Source organism: Halichoerus grypus, chromosome 9 (assembly GCF_964656455.1).
Source record: "Halichoerus grypus chromosome 9, mHalGry1.hap1.1, whole genome shotgun sequence".
NCBI classification, from domain to species: domain Eukaryota; kingdom Metazoa; phylum Chordata; class Mammalia; order Carnivora; family Phocidae; genus Halichoerus; species Halichoerus grypus.
This window is the reverse complement of record NC_135720.1, coordinates 142,758,387-142,767,114: the sequence shown is the minus strand read 5'-3', so window position 1 is coordinate 142,767,114 and position 8,728 is coordinate 142,758,387. Positions and strand designations below refer to the sequence as shown.

The window sequence follows — 8,728 nt, the reverse complement described above, 5'->3', positions numbered from 1 at the left end:
GGACCCCCGCGCACGGGCAGCCGCACCCGCAGCCCCGGTGGACAGACTGCCGAGAGCCTGAGCCCGCAGAGAAGCCCGGAAAACAGAAGTCCGTCCAAACACAGGAACTCCTGGTCCCTGTCGAAACGGATCCAAACCTACCCAATCAGAGACGGAATTCTGGAAGTCTGGCTGCCTCGCGGACAAAAGAAAAGCCTCTTGGCGACTGATTTTCGACGGCAGCTGGTGGCGACCTTCCCGCCCCGAGGCCGCCGTGCTGACGCCCCAGCCCCCGGCTCCTCCGCAGCGCGGGGTCCGCGGGCCGCGCCCCACCGCCTCCCTTGCGGCTCCTCCCCGGGAAGGAGGCCGCACAAGCTTCTGGGCAGCGGGCTCGGCAGCTGCGCCCTGCGCGGATCGGGAAGGCACGCACTCGGAGGAGCTGTTGGAACCACCTGCTTCTCAAGGGGACCGGGTTGAAAGAGGCTGAGAAAAGGGAGCAAGGACGAAGGAAAAAGATGCGGCGAAAGAAATGAAACCGTTTTCATATGGGAAAAACTCATTGTGCCCCTGGAATTGCATGTTAACGGGGATGCACCTGCTCGTAAGCGGTGGCGCAGCGGCGGTCCTGAGACTCGAAGCCATCCTCGACTGAGTTTTATAAGCAACTCCTGCTGAACTGCGTCCAAACAGTTTAACTAAATCTACCTCCAGAGCTTTCATATTTAGTTAAATATGGCCACAGAAAATTCGCCTTCTGAAAATCAGTCTGCCAGGGAAGTACAGCTCTAAGTCCCACGTTCTCACCCTCCTCGGAAAAATCTCGCCCTTCTGCTGGTAAATTAAGACATTTCTGTAAACGAAGACTCATCTGACTGTGGCACATTGTCCTGGATTTGTGAAAACGCTCTCCTTGCGGATTCCCAGAGTGGGAACAATTGGAAATACTGAGTCAGAGATGCCTCCTTCAGTTGAGGTAGTCTCTTACAGGATTTCACTGGGGGGCTCTAAGTGGGGGGATAACAAATTCCACATTCACATCCATTACATCTTCCAGTGAAGGGGTTTTTCAAATTATCTATTATTTTGCACTATAAGTAGATGCAAATATAACCCAATCCACAAGAAGTATTTTTAACATAGATTTGGGGTCACAGGAAATAACGTCAGATTTCAATGTTTATACTTGTATTTGGTACCTAGAAGTATGGTAGGAAGATCAAGAAAGACTAGATACAAAATGATGGTATTGGGATTAAAAAAATCTATGGGAGACCCGGAATGGAAATAACGATTTCAAGGAGATAAAGATCAATGTAAAATCTTCCACAGAAGATTAAAGAAGGGGTCTCTGTCTCTGTCTCCCTCTCTCTCTTAAGGGATATTGCTAAGTGTTTGAATTACTAAACTTTTTAGATTCCTTGGATACAAGTCACAAGACCCTTCAGAAGAATTTGAACATATGGAGAAAAATGCTACATGTCCAGTGAAAAATTGTGAGAGGGAACAGCCAAGTTGCCAAAATTCTTTTAGGGGTTAAGGACCTCAGGGAAGTGCACACCGTAGGGCCGCTCACAGTCACCAGACATTTCCCCTCCTTTGTAATGACTTGATTTTTCTTGCACCAAGAAAAAGATTGGTAGATGTTACCAAACTTGGCAGATTCTTACCATTGTTCTCCATTGGTTGCTTTTTTTTTCTTCTCTTGTTTTTTATTATCTATTTATATTTTTATTGTTTCTTTGTTCCTCTTTGTGTCCTTTTTGGTTATTTCTTGGTGCCCAGTAAATAAGAGCTGACAGATTTCACTAAACATTCCGTAAATATTTATTGGGAGCAATCTGTTGGTTTCTTTTGTTTATTTTCCTTTCTACAAGTGTACCCAAATAAGGATTGTTTTCTTGATGCCATTTACATTCCTTCTCTACCTACCTACAGAAAACATAAACAAGTGCTGGGTGAATTGACTATAAAGGTTAAACACCTGCTCAGTTGCCTTTCCTGAATGCAAGAATGAATGGACCACACTATTAAGCTTCATCCTATTTATGTGTATGGATAAAACAATTTTCCCAGAGCCTGGGTAGCTCAGTTGGTAGAGCATCAGACTTTTAATCTGAGGGTCCAGGGTTCAAGTCCCTGTCCAGGCAATGTGGTCCTTGCTTTCCCTGGGTCTGAGAGTCCCTAGGTTTTGTCCTTCGAGGAAAGAGATTTGGGTTCCACTTTGACTTTTACCTGTCTAGAGTGAGAAAACACCAAAAAGTCAGTTACCTTCAACCTTAACCAAAGTAGCTGAGATTTGCTTCCATCTTCCAAGCAGAAGATGACTTTAGTGCTTTTTAATAGAGATTTCCCCAGGAGCACAGTCCAAGGAGTATAAGAAAGCTATCCCTCTAGGCTAGGGTGTTTTAGAAAAGGAACTGGAAATTATATATATTGAGTAAAGTGTTCACTGTGTCAACACCCAGGACCTTTAGATTTTCCGTCTTTCACACTCACAACTGAGCTACTTGGCAGATGCGGAGAGCTCTCTGCCAAGTCCTGGTGATGTCACATTCTAATATAAGGCAAATGGTGCTGCGTTACTTGACAGATAGTGCAGTAAGGTCTTAGGTGAAATACTCATCCTCCCCAGAAACACAGGGACACTTTGCCGTTCATTTCCACAATTCTGGCCAATTGTGAGTTGATGGTGCAGTTGACTGCTCAGTGGATTGTATTTTTCTCTAGAAACACACATTTCCCCTCCCTCTCTGTCTTAGGATTATACTTCCCATTCCCTTTGAAGATGATATGATGGTTTACATAGAAAATCCCAAGGAATCTAAAAACAAACCCCTCCTAGAACAAATATGTATGTTCAGCAAAGTCACAAAATACAAGATCAAAATACAAAAATCAACTGTATTTCTAGACACTAGCAATAAACATGTGGGCACCAGAACTAAAATACAGTATCACTTACATCACTTAAAAAAATAACTTAGATGCAAATCTACCAGAACATGGACATGCTGAAAAATACAAAATTGCAAAAGGCTGATGAAAGAAATCAAGGACCTAAATAAATAGAGAGATATTCTGTGTCCATTGATTGGAAGACTCGGACATGTCAAGTCTTCTCAAAGTTATATACAGGTTTAACATAATTTCTATCAAAATCTAGTGAGTTATTTTTGTAGATATGAACATGACCATTCTAAAATTTATATGGAAAGACAGATGAGTTAGAATAACTAAAACAAATTTTGAGAAAAAGAGAAATAAAGTGGAAGAAATCACTCTTATTATTTCAAGACATTTGACAGCCACAGTACTAAAGACTGCATGTTATTGGCAGAGGGCTAGATACATAAGTCACTGAGACAGCAGAGAGGACCCATAAATCACCGCATACAAGTACAGCTAAGTTATTTTTGACAAAAGTGTGAAAGCAATTTAGTAGAGGAAGGAAAGTCTTAGTTTTTTAAAAAAAAAAAATGGTGTTGGAGAAATTTGATATCCTTAGGCCAAAAAAAAAAAAAAAAAAAAAAAAAAGCACTAATCTCAACCTAAACCTCCACTGTATTAAAAAATTAACTGGAAATGAAAGATTGAAAGTAAAACATAAACGTATAAAACTTTTAGGAGAAAAATAAGAAAATTTGGAGGACCTCAGGCTTGGAGATTTTTAGACATGACACCAAAAACACACCCATAAAAGACAAATTTGACCAAATGAATTTCATTAAAACTAAAAGCTTTTGCTCTGCAAAGGACCTTTTTAAGAGGATAAAAAGGTAAGTTACAGATGGGAGGAAATGTTTGCAAACCACATATCTGGCAAAAGACTCATATCTAGAATATACAAAGAATCCTCAAAACTCAACATTAAAACAACAATCAATTAGAAAATGGGCAAAAGACATGAAGAGACATTTCACCAAAGAGGATATACAAACGGCACATGAAAAGATGTTCAATATCACTAGTCGTGTAGGAAATGTGAATTAAGACCATGATGAGGTATCACGGCACATCTCTTAGAAGAGTTAAAGGAACACAGAGACCCTCCATCTGTCACTCATGGCTGATGGGAGTGGGAGATGGGAAAGCAGTTTGGCAGTTTCTTAAAGAAACGACACATAACACTCACTATACAATCCAGGATTTCCATTCCCAGGTATCTATCCCAGAACAATGAAAACTTAGGTCCACACAAAAACCGTACACTATTCTTCAGAGAAGCCTTATTTGTAATTGCGCAAACTGGAAACAACCAACGGGTTTCTCAGTGGGTGACTGCTTAACCCAACTGTGGTATATCTATTCTATGGAATACAGCTCAGCAGTAAAAAACATGAATGAACTACTGATACATGCAATAATTTAGATAGATCTCACGGGCACTGTGCTAGATGAAAAAAAGCCAATCTTAAAAGGTCACATACTTTTTGATCTCACATATATATCAGTCTCAAAATGACATCACAGAGATGAAAAACAGATTGGTGGGGACCAGGAGTTAAGGATGGTGGGGAGTGGTGGGTGGGTATAAGTATAGAGAGAGAGCACGAGAGATCTTTGTGGTAATGCAATGGTTTTGTATCTTGGTTGCAGTGGTGGTGACACAAATCTGCACATACAACAAAATGACAGAATGATAGAACTATACACACACACAGCAATGGAAGGTGAGAATTGCTCATCCTAGGAAAAATGTAAGGGGAACTTAATATCCAAGTATCTTTGAGGTATTCACAGAAAATGGAGGACAGGTGGCATCTCTCCAAAGCCTTTGGATTTATTGGTCCTGCCATTTGAACAAAAGCTTGAAGAAGGTGTGGGGGGTGGGGGTAAATCCTATAGAGATATGAGGTAAGAATTCTCCAAGTAGTGGGAACCATCAGAACAATAGGTTGGATGCAAGAATCCTTCAGCAGATGAAGGGGAAGAGAAACCACCTCACAAATGTAGGACAGAGGTGGGAAAACCTGAATCACAGAGGACTTCTCTAGAATGTGTAGTATTCCTTCACCCACTGCAGGAATAAACACACAGGGAGGCATACAGAATACAGAGGCTCAGAGTTAACATGTTCACTGTCAATACCAAAAAGAAAAGCTGGGGGAACTGGAACCTTTTCCTTAACTCTTTGACTGCTGGTCCCACCCTCAGGAAAAGGTCACTGTCTTCCACTCCATTATCTGACCCCAGAGGGACAAGCCATTTCTTTTTTTTTTAAATTTTTTATTGTTATGTTAATCACCATACATTACATCATTAGTTTTAGATGTAGTGTTCCAGGATTCATTGTTTGTGCATAACACCCAGTGCTCCATGCAGAACGTGCCCTCTTTAATACCCATCACCAGGCTAACCCATCCCCCCACCCCCCTCCCCTCTAGAACCCTCAGTTTGTTTTTCAGAGTCCATCGTCTCTCATGGTTCGTCTCCCACTCTGATTTCCCCCCTTCATTCTTCCCCTCCTGCTATCTTTTTTTTTTTCTTAACATATATTGCATTATTTGGTTCAGAGGTACAGATCTGAGATTCAACAGTCTTGCACAATTCACAGCGCTCACCATAGCACATACCCTCCCCAGTGTCTATCACCCAGTCACCCCATCCCTCCCACCCCACCCCCCACTCCAGCAACCCTCAGTTTGTTTCCTGAGATTAAGAATTCCTCATATCAGTGAGGTCAGATGATACATGTCTTTCTCTGTTTGAATTATTTCACTCAGCATAACACCCTCCAGTTCCATCCACGTCGTTGCAAATGGCAAGAGCTCATTCCTTTTGATGGCTGCATAATATTCCATTGTATATATATACCACATCTTCTTTATCCGTTCATCTGTCGATGGACATCTTGGCTCTTTCCACAGTTTGGCTATTGTGGACATTGCTGCTATAAACATCGGGATGCACATGCCCCTTCAGATCCCTACATTTGTATCTTTGGGGTAAATACCCAGTAGTGCAATTGCTGGATCATATGGTAGCTCTATTTTCAACTTTTTGAGGAACCTCCATACTGTTTTCCAGAGTGGCTGCACCAGTTTGCATTCCCACCAACAGTGTAGGAGGGTTCCCCTTTCTCCGCATCCCCGCCAACATCTGAGGGACAAGCCATTTCTAATACCATTATATAGGTGACAGTGTTTTTCAATCCATCTTGTGTTTCAGAAGTGAATGAGCGTAAAGTCAATATTTAAAAAAAAGTCAAGACTGGTATTTTAAGAAATGAAATAGAATAGGAATAGGAAATATCAGAATAAATCCCATGTAGTAAAATATTGTTTGGTGGAGTTGGGTTTCTCTCTCTAGATAGATACATAGACTCAGTTGGATATACTCTCTATATAGACACATACTTGTTTTTTTTTTTTTTTAAGATTTTTATTTATTTATTTGAGAGAGAGAGAGAGCACATGAGAGGGGGGAGGGTCAGAGGGAGAAGCAGACTCCCTGCTGAGCAGGGAGCCCGATGCGGGACTCGATCCCGGGACTCCAGGATCATGACCTGAGCCGAAGGCAATCGCTTAACCAACTGAGCCACCCAGGCGCCCCAACACATATTTGTTTGCATACTGTATTGAGTTGTGATTTAAAATGTATTTCTGATTCTGGGTTGCAGTCAGAAAATTTGCAAGAAAACTGCTTTTTGGGAGAATACAGCATCTTTTGAAGATGGCAGCATCTCCTTGGGATGACGAAGATCTAGGAGGGTAAAAGCCCGAAAGGAATAATCGCGTTTCACTTTTCTCGGATCTAGAGTATCCCTGGGGGTTTAAGAGGAACAGGTAGCCTGCGGTCTGGTTCCTGTCTCTGGGCTCCCTCCTCCTTCACGTCAAGTCTGGGAAAACAAATCTGAATTCAAGACCACCCTTGTCCTGAGGAAATCTCGGCCGAAAGGAAGCTCCATCCCGCCTGGACTGCCTTAAGAAGGCCCGAATTAAAGGCCGTTTGAAGTAAGAGTCTCCCTGGAAGCGAGGGAAACCTGAAATTGGCCGGAAAGTGACTAGCGATGTCTCTCCGTCTGTCTCCGCGAGGGGACGCTGGTGTCAGGGAGTTGCCGAGGCCGCGGCCCGAGCTGCAGGAGCGGGGCTGGCGAGGGGGGCGCACCCCCGCTCTGCCCCGGGAAGGGCTGTGCGCGACCTGCCCCGCCGGCTGGGTTGTGCTGTGCGCGCCCCAGCTCTGCCCGCGAAGGGCCGCCCTCCCCCTACCCCGCCGACCCCCGCTGGGTTGTGCTGTGCGCGCCCCGGCTCTGTCCCGGGAAGGGCGGCGTGCGCACCAGCTCTGTCCTGGGAAGGACCGCGTGCGCCCAGTTCTGCCCCGGGAAGGACCGTGCGCAACCTCCCCCGCTGACCCCCGCCGGCTGGGTTGTGCTGTGCGCGCCCCAGCTCTGCCCGCGAAGGGCCGCCCTCCCCCTACCCCGCCGACCCCCGCTGGGTTGTGCTGTGCGCACCCCGGCTCTGTCCCGGGAAGGACCGCGTGCACCCCGGCTCCGACCAGGAAAGGGCCGTGCGCAACCTCCTCCGCCGGCTGGGTTGTGCTGTGCGCGCCCCGGCTCTGTCCAGGGAAGGACGGAGTGCTCCCCGGCTCTGCCCCGGGAAGGACCGCGTGCGCCCCAGCTCTGACCAGAGAAGGGCCGTGCGCAACCTCCCCCGCCGACCCCCGCCGGCTGGGTTGTGCAGTGCGCACCCCGGCTCTGTCTCGGGAAGGGCTTTGCGCGCAGCGGGGAATGGGCGAAGGATCCTGGGCCGGGCCGGCAGCTGCGCTCGCCACTCCTGCGCAGAGGTAAACGCAGCTGCGGCCGCTCCCGCAGTGTAGTTGCGGACGGGGAAATGGAGTAAAGGGAGACACGAGCGTGCGAGCCCCGGTGCAGCCGTGTGATCGAGCGAGCTCACGAACGCGCGTCCTCCAGAAGCTGACATTAGTGAAGATACGAGGTTTACCGCTGTGCAGACGGGCCCTAGGACCTGGCGTCCTCGGAGAGGCAGCGACAAACGGGGGCTGGTGTTCGCAGCCGTCCTAACACGGTCTGTTTGGAAGCCCCTATCTTTATTAGTTTCTCATTTTTAGTTCCTCTCTGTGTGTCACAACGGCTCCAAACGAGATCCAGTTGAAATCGTGGCGCCATGTAATCATTTGAGCAGTAAATTGGGTTTATTCCCCCTTTCCCGGGCGCATTGTCCTTGTGAAAATCTGCGCCCTTGCAAGCAAATAAACTCTTTTTTAATCCAAACGATTGTCCTTGAGACTTTTGGAGACGACACAAGCGCGGTGGTCAACAGGATTCCTCTCGCTGATGGTGGTTCAGGGTCCGCTCGGGCTCCTCAGATTCCGCCCGAAAAGGCTCCACCCCGTTGTGCTGGGCGCGCTCTTCCTCAGCTCTCTGAGCAAAGAGCGGCTCAGAGAAACAAATAAAATTAAGGGGAAAAAAAAAATTCCCGAGCTTGGACGCTCTTTTGGCAGGTTGGAAAAGCGCAGCCCCGGAAGGGACGGCCCTTAGCCACCTGGTTGTGGGAGAGCTACTCTCCGAAAAACCCACCAGAAGGGAAGGAATTAAGACAAAAGAAGGATCATTTTCTCAGCGTGGAAAAGGTGACTTTAATCATTAATAGACACAAGAGAAGAGCAAATGCAGCAAGCAGAGTGGCGCAGCGGGAGCGTGCTGGGCCCATAACCCAGAGGTCGATGGATCGAAACCATCCTCTGCTAGGAAGCTTTTTATGCTTGCTTCCCTCTTGCTATGAGCCCAAAA

At 46.2% G+C, this 8,728-nt stretch overlaps 2 non-coding genes across 2 annotated transcripts; both read left to right on the top strand.

Annotated features, from left to right (window-relative positions):
• Positions 1–2,053: 2,053 nt before the first annotated feature.
• Positions 2,054–2,126, top strand: TRNAK-UUU (transfer RNA lysine (anticodon UUU)). The gene has a single exon. It is a non-coding gene; the product is annotated as a tRNA-Lys (tRNA).
• Positions 2,127–8,613: 6,487 nt separating this feature from the next.
• Positions 8,614–8,685, top strand: TRNAM-CAU (transfer RNA methionine (anticodon CAU)). Its single transcript has one exon. It is a non-coding gene; the product is annotated as a tRNA-Met (tRNA).
• Positions 8,686–8,728: the final 43 nt, after the last annotated feature.